The 12,187-nt window shown below is 43.4% G+C and overlaps 1 protein-coding gene across 1 annotated transcript in view; it reads left to right on the top strand.

Moving 5' to 3' along the window:
- The first annotated feature begins 10,275 nt into the window (after positions 1 to 10,275).
- The window catches only part of ANXA2 (annexin A2), a 44,460-nt gene continuing 42,548 nt past the window's right edge, over positions 10,276 to 12,187 (top strand). The window contains exon 1 of the mRNA XM_034994356.1: positions 10,276 to 10,373. The gene's annotated coding sequence lies outside the window, so the exon portion shown is untranslated. The remainder of the gene's footprint in view (positions 10,374 to 12,187) is intronic.

Raw genomic sequence — 12,187 nt, 5'->3', positions numbered from 1 at the left:
GCCAGCCCATGGTGGGTCTCAGGCCATGCCTTCTGCCCCTCATACCTTTTCAGTTTGATATCTGAAAAGGATATGAAGGCTTCATGTATTTTTTTTTCCACAATACAGGGCAGGCAATTTTATAATGTACACAACTTACTAACAGACTAATTTGTTAAGAGACTAACAGAAGCAATGTTAATGACTCTGAGAAAGGATTTCTGTTTATGAAGGAAGAGTAACTGCCACTCCAGGAAAGTGGTCAGCCTTTGTGAGGAGTGGTTGGCAAGGGTCTCTAGACACACTCTGCATCCACTGACTCTGTGCTTTTTCTTCTTTTCTCTTCAGCTGTGTGGGGTCATGTTGGAGTTTGTTCTAGCTATCCAGAATACTCAACAATGCCACTGGCTCTGAAAAGGGACTGGTGGTGTTAATCCATTTTGATAGAGACCTACATGATGCCAATGTCAGTCATAGGAAACTGTAATCAACTTGGTTGGCTATTTCCTTGGCCATGGAGAATTGGTTTTTGAAACTCTTTTTGATGTATAAGTACCTCATCCATAGGTATGTCATTATTGAAGATTCCATTTCAGCCCACTATATTTTTGGGTATTTTCACCAAAAAAAAGTACCTTTAGATTGTATTACATTATTTTGAATATTTAGTATCTTAAGAACTCCAAAAACTTTATTGGACTGATATCCACTTCAGACATCATATCAAAATGATCAAATTTCCTTAAAACCAGAAAATCAATACTATTGATTCCATCAAACAATGTAATCAAATGAGGTCCTATTCATGGCTTCATGTATTTTTAACCCCAGTTGAAACTCCTACTATCCTCTGCACACTTGGTCATGAGCCTTGGCTCAGAATGACCTTTAGCTATTGCTTAGAACTCCTCTCAGTTGACTAAGATTTGCCTTAGGCTCTGAGGGAATTAAGTAGAGGAGTTACAAAAATATTCTCAAGTTTTCACATGAGTGGAATTAACCAAATAATATATCTTCTCCAGTGACTATTCCTCTTTACCTGTTTTTATACTAGAATGGTTTGTTTAAAAAAAAAAAAAAAACAGTCACACCTCTACATTGACACTGTCCACGGATATAGAATACATTGGTGTATGTTACATTTCCTCTCCTATGGTTACACAATTACTTCAAATAGCTATGAGTAACTAAATGCATTGGCCAAGACAGAATGTCTTACTTCCTTTCTCTATTGGTTAACTGCCCTTGACAGAATTAGTCATTCTCTTATTGGGTTCCCCTGCACTTTGATTTCATTTCTGATACATTTGTCAAATAAGAATTACTTATTTACCTCTACTAGACCTTGAGGTCAGAGTTACCATGTTTTTGCCTATTAGGCATCTGCTGTGCAGTCCTGCCCTAGTGCCTGGCATATGGTGAATACTCAGTGTTTGTTAAATAGAGTGCATTTGTCTGGGGAGTTCCTTGATTTTTATAGTTAGATACTGGCAGCTTTTTCAGAGACATGGGTGATCAAAACCAACTGGGCATTTATCTGTACTACATTAAGCATTTTACCAATTTCATAGAAAAAGATGTGTAGAGCATTTGATGAACAAAAATGTTCATGTAATTGATATTTAAAGAGGCGAGATCAGGGCACTGGATGTAGTGACACCTCCTGGGAACAATTTCTGAGTTAGGAGTATTAGGGGTTATATTTTTTTCATTCTCTTACAATCTTAATAGTTTTTCTTAGATTCCTTCCTTTTGAGCTACAACATAACTGAATATTAGAATTGTTTTCTTTACCCCACCCTGGTTGCTATAGCTGATGAATCATAGAAACCAGAGAAGGGAAAGACCAGTGAAATCATCTGGTTCATCTCCAAATTAGGGAGTGGAGCCTTGGGATTTGGGGAAGACTAACCTCTCATTTAAAAAGAGAAAAGAAAAAACTGCAACTAGCACTGCTTAGAGCAGCTCACCCATCTGTTCACCTTTTGCTTCTAACAGCATCCTGAGCTCTACCCTATTAGAACCCAATCAGGAATTCTTCTCAAGGACCCTAGGAGCACCAGATGCCAAAGTGTTAAGGAGTTGAACTAGAATTGTACTGCCTGAGTAATAAAGTTGGATTATGAATCTTCCAAAGATTGTTTTAGCAGAGTCTTAAAGAATTTGAAACTCTGGGGCGCCTGGGTGACTCAGTCATTAGGCGTCTGCCTTCAGCTCAGGTCATGATCCCAGGGTCCTGGGATCGAGCCCTGCATCGGGCTCCCTGCTCCATGGGAATGCTGCTTCTCCCTCTCCCACTCCCCCTGCTTGTGTTCCCTCTCTCGCTGTGTCTCTCTCTGTCAAATAAATAAATAAAATCTTTAAAAAAAAAAAAAAAAGAATTTGAAACTCTGTTTTAGCAAGACCTTACAAATGTAAGAACTAGTAAAGAACTTACAGATGATCTGGGCTAAAATGTGGAGTTTCCCGATGCAGAAACTAGGATGGAGATGGTAAGAGATTACAGATATGCCGGGGTCAGGAGGATAGGCCTCTCGATCCGTTTCTCTCTGTGTCACAATTGCCCAGTGTCCTCCCTTGTAGTGCTCTTCTCTCTCATCTTCCTCTCCTCCTCCTGCTCTTTTTTGTTGTTGTTTGAAGAAATGGCACAAATGATTTACCATCGGTGGCTGCTTTTCATATCAAGCAAGCCTGACCCTCAGGTATCACTGTCATTGGGCAGTCCTCCCATACATCCTTACGCACCGCTGGTCTCTTGGGTTACAAAACTGGCTCCATACTACTTGCTCTTTGCTAATGTCCTCTTACAGAGTGGGGAGGAATATTGTACCCTCTCAGTAGTGACAGCATCTGCATACATGTGTCCCCAGTGTAGATCCCCTTATCTAGTTACCTGAGTATATCACAGGTTCCCAGTATTAGAAATATAAATTCCTCTGCAGCATTAGAAATATTCAACAGTTTTCCTGTAATTTTTATTTTGAAAATATTCTACACAGATTCATTTACTTTATTTTTTTTATTTAAATTTTGTTAGTTAACATACAGTGCATTATTGGTTCCTGGAATAGAATTCAGTGATCCATCACTTACAGACACCACCCAATGCTCATCTCAAGAAGTGTCCACTTTAATCCCCATCACCCATCTAGCCTCTCCCCCACCTACCACCTTCCATCAACCCTGAGTTTGTTCTCTGTTATTAAGAGTCCCTTATGTCTTGTTTCTCCTCTCTCCTTTTTTTCTTTTCCCCCTTCCCATATATTCATATGTTTTCTCTCTTAAATCCACATATGAGTAAGATCATATGGTATTTGTCTTTCTCTGACTGACTTATTTCACTTAGTGTAATACACTCTAGCTCCATCCATGATGTTGCAAATGGCACGATTTCATTCTTTTTGATGACTAAATAATATTCCTGTGTGTGTGTGTATTCCATTGTGTGTGTGTGTGTGTATATATATATACACACACACAAACCACATCTTCTTTATCCATGCATCAGTCAATGGACATTTGGGCTCTCTCCATAGTTCTGGCTATTGTGGACATTGCTGCTATAAACATTGGGGTGCATGTAACCCTTCAAATCTGTATTTTTGTATCCTTTGGGTAAATACCTAGTACTGCAATTGCTGGATCATAGGGTAGTTCTATTTTTAACTTTTTGAGGAATCTTCATACTGTTTTCCAGAGCAGCTGCACAGTTTGCATTCCCACCAACAGTGTAAGAGGGTTCCCCTTTCTCCGCATCCTCGCCAACACCTGTTGTTTCTTGTGTTGTTAATTATAACCATTCTGACAGGTGTGAGATGATATCTCACTGTGGTTTTGATTTGTATTTCCCTGATGATGACTGATGTTGAACATCTTTTCATGTGTCTGTTAGCCATCTGGATGTCTTCTTTGGAAAAGTGTCTATTCATGTCTTCCGCCCATTTCATAATTGGATTATTTGTTTTTTGGGTGTTGAGTTTGGTAAGTTCTTTATAGATTTTGGATACTAATCCTTTATCAGATATGTCATTTGCAAATATCTTCTCCCATTCCATACATTGCCTTTTAGTTTTGTTGACGGTTTCCTTTGCTCTGCATAAGCTTTTTATCTTGATGAAGTCTCAGTAGTTCATTTTTGCTTTTGTTTCCCTTGCCTCCAGTGACATGTCTAATAAGAAGTTGGTATGGCCGAGGTCAATGACAAGTGTTCTTAGAAGAGGAGAAGGCACAGAAACAGAGAAGAAGGCCACGTGAAGATGGGGAAAGATCGGAGTGATGCAGCCACAAGGAACGTTGACAGCCACCAGAAGCTGGAAGGGACAAGGAAGGGTTTTTTTCTTAGAGCTTCCAGAGGGAGTACAGCCTTGCTGATACGTTGATTTCATACTTCTGGCCTCTAGAATTGTAAGAGAATACATTTCTGTTGTTTTAAATCATGAGGATTGTGGTAATTTGTTATGGCAGCCTTAGCAAATCAACACAGGGTACGTGAACATAAACAGCATTTTGGAAAAATGTTTATTATGTATTTATCCTTGATTTATAATTTATAATATCCTTGATATTTCAGTGTAGTGATGGGTATGGAATTCTAGTAGCAAAATAGTGACTTTATATTTCTTTCCTGATACATTTATAAGTTGGCATTCCTCTGTAAATAAGAGCTTTCCTTATCCCACCTTTTTTTTTTTTTTTTTTTTTGGTCATAGAGTGCGCATGCACAAGCAGGGAGAGCGGCAGGCTGAGGGAGAAGCAGACTCCCCGCTGAGCAAGGAGCCCCATGCGGGACTTGATCCCAGGACCCTGAGATCATGACTGAGCCAAAGACAGATGTTTAACTGACTGAGCCACCCAGGCGTCCCCTTATCCCATCTTTTGTGTACTTTTTCAAACTACCAGTTTAGACAATTCAATGTAATGTAATCAATTCCTCTCATTCAGTGTGATGCTCAGATTACCCCAATTTTAACCAGGAGAGGCTCCTTCTAATTGGCTTTGTGTCTTTTTAATAAGTTGTGTAGCACAAAGCTCACCATGTATTTTCTCTGCCCCATTTCTGGAACCAACCCTTTCTCCTAGGCAAGCTCTTTCATTTATTGGAGAATGGTATTTAGAAACTAAGATCTGAGTGTTGAGTATAATGCCATTCTTATTTCTTATCCTTCATGTATGACCTTTTAAAATCTCTGGAATCTTTTAGGAATTTCTCCCTGTTTGCATCCAGTGTTCTGAAATTTCATGGTGACGTGCCTCGGGTTTGTTTGTTTGGTTGGTTGGTTCTATTTATTATGGCTTTTCTTTTTTTTTTTTTTAAAGATTTTATTTATTCATTTGAGACACAGAGATAGAGCATGAGCAGAGGAAGAGGCAGAGACAGAGGGAGAAGCAGGCTCCCCGCTGAGCCAGGAGCCCGATGTGGGGCTCGATCCCAGGACCCTGGGATCATGACCTGAGCCGAAGGCAGACACTTAACCATCTGAGCCACCCAGGCGCCCCTATTATGGCTTTTCAGTATAAAAACTCATGGCCATCAGTTCTAGAAAATTGTCTCCAGTTATTTCTTGATGATTTTCTTCCCTTAGTTTTGCCTATTGTTTCTTTCTAGAACTCCTGTTATTTGGATGTTGGATTTTACAAATAGTTCTTTTTCCTTTTCTGGCCAAGTCTTCAAATACAAGACATTATTATATACTGATTGTATATAACAAGGCTCAAAGATATAACAGCTATATGGCTAGAGAGAGTCTAAACCATGTAATGTAGAGGACTTGAGACAGCCCGTGTCTCACCAAACAATGGTAGTATATGAAAAATATGGCATGATGGAAAAAGCAGTGATTTGAAAGGCAGAAAAAAATATATTCTAGCCTCAGGTCTGCCACTTGCTGGTCTAAGGGTTATGGTAGATTGTCTGCACAAGTGGTTGCCAACCATTCCTTCCATGTCAACACATGTCACTTCCTTTATGAAGAGGTGGAATCTTTTTCCCCTTCTCTTGAATCTGGGTTAAATGACTGGCTTTGACCAGTGCAATACAGAGGAAGCGTTCTGGGCCTGGCAGCTTCCACTTTTATTCCTGAACACTATCAACCACCTTGCTGCGGAGAGGACCTTTTGGATCTTCCAGACTCTATTTGGGTCTCCCTAGCCAATGCTAAATAAAACCAGAGATGAGCTGACCCAGTGAACTCTGCCCTTTGCAGAATCATGAACAAATGGTGGTGGTTGTTTTATGCTTCTAAGATGTGGAGGTAGTTTATTTCCTAATAATAGTAAGTGAAACAAATTAGTACCCTGATGTGGAGTATTGCTATAACAAAAACCTAAAATATGTGACATTGACCCTCACTGCCAGGCAGTAACCAAAAAGTAGATGGTTGGTGGAGGTTGAAAGGGTGGTGAGGAAATTGCAGTAGGAGGTTGAAGTGGCAGCCTAGGTTATGTATTGCGAGAATGTTTAACATTACCATTGCCTGTGGTCACATGAATGATAGATGATAGAAAATATGCCCAGTGAACTCTGAATCTAGCCACGGAGATTGCTAGGCAGAATCCTGAAAATGCCAATGGTCTTTTAGCTGCTTATGATAAAGTATAATAGGAGAAAAATGCACTAAAGAAAGATGTTTGGTTTTCAAGCAGAATTGCTAGCCAGTAAAAGATGTGAGAAATGGCCTCAGGATAAAGATCAAATTGTGTGGGGCTACAAAACCTTTTTTTATTTTTAAGATTCCACAGAGGGGCGCCAACGTGGCTCAGTCGGATAAGAGTCGGACTCTTGATTTCGGTTGGGGTAGTGATCTTATGGGGTCGTGAGGTCCAGGCCCAGTGTTGTTGGTCTCCACACTCAGTGGGGAGTCTGCTAGAGATTCTCTCTTTCCCTTTCCCTCTGCCCCTCCCCCCCCACTTGTGAGCTCTCTCTCTCTCTCTCCATGAAATCAATAAATAAATCTTAAAAAAAAAAAAAAAAGATTCCAGGGAGATTTAATATGGTACTTTGAAGATTTTTTTTTTTTTTAATTTGACAGAGAGAGACACAGAGAGGAAACACAAGCAGGGGGAGTGGCAGAGGGAGAAGCAGGCTTCCCGCAGAGCAGGGAGCCCAATGCGGGGCTCGATCCCAGGACCCTGGGATTATGACCTGAGCCGACGGCAGATGCTTAGCGACTGAGCCACCCAGGCGCCCCTAACATGGTACTTTGAAGACCATCTCAGGTCTTCTAGGAATCTTAAGTGCATTGTTCTAATCTGACAAGCACAAAGTAGAGAGGTCTATTTTTAGAAAGAATAATACATGTGAATTTTGGAGCATGGAGTTAAACCTCATTAAGATTTACAGAAAACCCATAATGTTTTTGAGAAAATGGTATTGGTTATAAATTTTTGGAGCATAGAATGAACCTCAATAAGATTTATAGAAAATCTACATATTTTAAAGATAATTGTATTTTTTTAAAAAAATAATTGTGTTAATGAAAGAATTGCCAGCTTTTTTAGACACAGAAACAGGACATAATGAGAAGTTTCTGGACCTTTGGGTTTCTGTTGGCATGAAGCAGACTGAGAGAGCTAATCAGCTACAAATTTGGGCTATTCTTAAGGAAAAGGAGATATTTCAGTGTAGTGAAGAGGTCAGTATGCAAAGCCCAAAACTGATCAGACCTGAAGCAAGGATCAGCAAACTATGACCCATAATGCCAATACAGCCTGTCACTGTTTTTGTATAATCTACAAGCTAAGAGTCCTGGTAGCTTCACTTTTCTTCTTGAAAAGCCACACCATTACTATCCTGGTATAGAGATGAAGAGCTTGAGGATGAGAGACCAAGGGACAGAGAGACCTAGTCTGCCCTCAGACATTCTAGCAGCCCAGCTGAGGCACTACACAAATGCATTAAACCACTTTTGATCCTCCAACCCCATTTGAGCTGCCCCACCCAACATCATGTGGAACTGTCAGGCTGTCCCCACTTAATCCTGTCCAGATTGCAAAATCATGAGCAAATAAACGGTTATGTATGTTTTAACCACTAAGTATTGGTAGTAACTTGTTACACTGCAACAAGTAACAGTGCATTATTTAATCTCTGGACTGGGCAGAAGAATTTATTTGGGTTCCAGCTTCATCTATAAAAATTAAGGATTAGACAAGTTAGTCTGAAAACCTCAGTGTGCTCTAACATTCTATTACTCTGCAAATGATTCTATTATTCTTTAATTTTTGTGAGTGCCTATCATTGCTAGCTAGTTACTATTAGCAGTGTTCAGATATGGCAGACAAAGTGTGAATAAAATAGAGGCTTTAGAGGACAGTATGCACAATAGTAGATATAATCTGAGATCCATTGTAGTAAACATTCTCCCCAGCTATGGGGGAAAAAGAAAGGAAAAAGAGAATCTTTGCACAAAGAGATTAAGAAGTTCTTTTATACTGGCAGAATTGGCCCCACATTCCTTGGATAGCAAACCATGACTTCTAATAGCTTCATTTTTATAACATCAGTGTAAAGTTCTGGAGCTTGAAGCAAACAGGCTGTTGCACAGATCTGTATGTCTGAATTTGCTAGAGTCCCAAGATAAACAAAAAACATTCTTTTGAAGACTTGGTGGCTTTTATGCATTCCATATGATTTGAATTAAATCTTATCTTCTGTAGAGGTCCCACCACACACAAGTAGGAGTAAGGGGCTGTGTACCCTGCCCTGAAAGGAATAGAAGGGAGGCAGAAGCCTGTCCACCATTAATAGTCAGCCTGTGTTCCCTTCTGTTCCAAAATGTTCAGAGGAGTAGGCAGATAAACACGATTTCTGCCTGTAAGACTTTCAGCCTAAATTGAGCTATAAATGTAAACCAGGGGGCTCCTGGCTGGCTCAGTCGGTGGAGCCAGCAACCCTTGATCTCAGGGTTGTGAGTTCGAACCCATGTTGGGTGTAGACATTACTTAAAATCTTTTTAAAAAATCTTTTTAAAATCAGAAACTGTTGATTTATTTTCTATGTGTCCTTCTGATAGGGCCTATTATGTATCATTACAAGTGAATGAACTGGATAACCATGAGCTCAGGGCTGAGTGTCCAGAGACGCCCCCTTTGTGGCTAGCTGGCTAGGTGACCATGAGCATGGCTACCAACGTCTTTTGGCTTTCCTTTAATTTTATGGTTCCCTGGAGTGAAATGATGATCAACTAGAAAGTAAAAATAGACCTCAAGATAGGTGGAAGATTAAAACACATAAGCATCAGGAGTAGGAGAAGAGCTCTGTGAAATGTGTGAAAGGAAAGAATTCAAAGGTGCAGGGAGAGGTCATCAGGATTCTTAGCCACACATTCCTGCTAGTTTGAAGTGTGAGTACAGTATTTGAGCAATCTACACAAAAACATGTTTGCTTACATGTTGCCACTGTGGTCCGTAGAAATAGAGAAGGGGAGAAAAGCGAGAAATTAAGCAAAACCTAGCGGAGGAAGCCAGCAAAGAGGCAGCAAAAGATCGGCAGTTAAGAAAGAAGGAAGGGAGGTAACTTCTTTGTTGGAACTGAGACTCAAAGCCACCGGCCCCACCCAGCCCGGATGGCCTGCCACGAGGACGCGCAGCGCTGCCATGCGCGCAGGGTGCTGAGCCCGGTTGTGGGAGGTGTGGAGAGAAGCTGAGAGGACCGCGCTCCGGAAAAACGGGCTCCTCCCGAGGCGGGAGGGGGGTGTGGGATCTTGGAGCCTGGCTTTGGCCTCCCACCCGTTCCTCTCGTCCCAACCCTGGCTCCGGGCCTGGCTGCGTGCTGCGAGGCCCACGTGAGCCAGTCTTTGCAGGACAGGACCAGGCGGATCGCCCGCCCCACTCTCCTCCCAGGAACTGTTGGTCAGAGGTTAAGCTAATATGTTTGCAGACGGTAACTGGGAGCTGGAGCTGGATGCCAACGGCCCCTGCTCAGGGGAATCTCGATTTATGTTTTTGGAACAATTAGTTCTTCCATTTCAGTGACCCCTAAAAAAAATGTGACTTAACCAAGCTCCGCGTCTATTAAAGTCTTGCTAATTTATTAACCTAAGTCAGGAATGAGAACTTGACATGGCGCTAAAAAAGTAAAGAGGAAGGGCGGAAGAAACGAGGCCGCCGATGAGCCTCAAGGAAGCCTCGGCAAAGCTTTAATGGAGGGCAGGGCAGTGGGCGCGGGGGCCGCTCCTGCATGGCGCGGCTCGGGAACGTTCCAGGGCGAGGCCGCCCCAGTAGGCGGCGGCCGGGGAGGGTGAGTCACCCTGACTTGGGGTGGGAGCGGGCAGGGGGAGGCGGGGCGGGGCGGGCCTCCCTTGCACTGAGGATGTCGCGGCTATAAAAGCCCCACCCAGGGCAGCCAGCTCTGCTCTACAACTGGGGACGCTCGCCGCTTTCGGCACCGGGCCCAGGTAAGCGGGGTGCGCCCCGCCCTCCCGCTATGGCCCCGGGGCCGCCGCGCTAGCGGAGCGGGGAGCAGCGGGGAAAAGAGGAAGACGGCCTTGCGAAGAGCCTTAGGCCACAGGAACCCGGGAAGCCGTCCAGGGAAGGGGGCTGGAGGGACGGTCTGCACAAGGGGTTCTGCGGAGAGCAGCGTAGTAGCAGGGTGGTCTAGGTAGGAGTGAGGGGACTGGTTGCGTCCCGGCGTTGGGGTTGCAAGGCAGAGGGAGGGCGTCGGGCATCCCCCCGAAGCGCTTCCAGGAAGCTCGGAGACGGGCGCGGGGGCGGGGGGGACGGAGGGAGGCCCCACATTCCAGACGTGTCGGGCGCCGCGGTGGGCAGGGTGTGGTTGCTCGGGTAACCTTGGGTCCCGGGCGGAGCAGTCTTGGGGGCATTTCCCTCCACGTTTAACAAAAGCTTAACGGCCATCTAGAAAGTAACCTCCCTCAGTTTTAAATTACTTTATTTGAAAAAAAAACAAACACAAAAAACATTTGTGGAACTTGTACCGACCATCTGGAAGGAAGCAGTGGGGGGAGGATGAGAGGTGGGAGTTTGTAGTAGCAACCTCTCTCCCCAATAAAACAAAAAAGGGGGAAAAAAACCTCAGCTCATTATCCTTTGTCTAGATTATCTTCTAGGAGAACAACCTCTGATTTCAGGTTATCTGGGGAGTTTCCCACTTGGTTGACCATTTTTGCGTCAGGAAGGAAGTGTCCCCCAAGTTTGGGGGGGAGGGGAGGAAGAGGGTTGTCATTGACTGTTACTCCCGGTGATGCAGCAGTGAGTCAGGGACGAGGGTACAGAAAAGGTCGGCCCCCCTCCCTCCCCTCCCTCCTCCTCCCCCTCCCTCCTTCCCCCTCCCCCTCCCCCCCCTCCCCCCCCCCTCCCCCTCCCCCTCCCCCTCTCCCTCCTCCCCCTCCCGCGAGGCTGCTCCTAGAGCTTTGTGGCGGGTCTCAGCCCCTGGCGTGGAGGGCTGGATTCCATCAGCTGGCTGTTGAGAAGGTAGGAGGAGAAAATCAATTTCCTTACCTGCGAAAGTAGCTTAAGGATGCCAATTCTTACCTCCACCTACACAGTTATTATGGAAGACTTCAAAAAACATGTTCATTCGAAAATAAATATATAAAGCACACTGAAAACACCAGGTGCCGTACCAGTGTAGATGGTCACTTTTATGTTAAGATTTGCCCTTTTTAAGCTGTGGGTGTTCTGAATCTGTAAAAGAGCAGTGGCCTCATGGGTGCACACTGGGTCTTTACCTAGAGCCTTAAGATCCTAGAGTCCAGGAGCCTGTACCCTGAGCTCAGACTGACTCTACTGATGGATTCTGTCCAGAAATATGTGCTACTGTGCTGGTCTGGAGCTTGGTGGTTTGGAATGCAGAATGTACTTTCTCACTGAAACAATGTTATAAAGGTGTTTAGATTCCCAGGTTAGCCCAGAAACCCCTACTTAACGTGCACTGTATCTAAGTACTATATTGATAGTACATGCTTAATTTGGTGGTGGGAGGTGGGTAAAAGTGAGGAGGAAAGGTGGGAGGATAAAGGATGAGGATATGTGGGTAGGAAGAATAAATCATTGAAATATTATTCTGGAACTTACCTTGGTTTTAAGAATGGCCCTGATTATTTTAATTGGAAAATTGTATCTTTGCCCCTCCCCCCCACTTTGTTTTTTCTACCTTCCTCCTGTGTCCTTAGCATCCCTCTTCTCTGACATATTATAAAAGCCATTAGGTTTATCTATTTCTGCTGCTGTCCCTCCTTCCTGTTTCAGTGTA

The sequence above is a fragment of the Mirounga leonina genome, unplaced genomic scaffold, assembly GCF_011800145.1.
Source record: "Mirounga leonina isolate KUSES-001 unplaced genomic scaffold, KU_Mleo_1.0 Mir_91, whole genome shotgun sequence".
In the NCBI taxonomy this organism is placed as follows: Eukaryota; Metazoa; Chordata; class Mammalia; order Carnivora; family Phocidae; genus Mirounga; species Mirounga leonina.
This window is presented reverse-complemented; position numbering and strand designations above follow the sequence as displayed.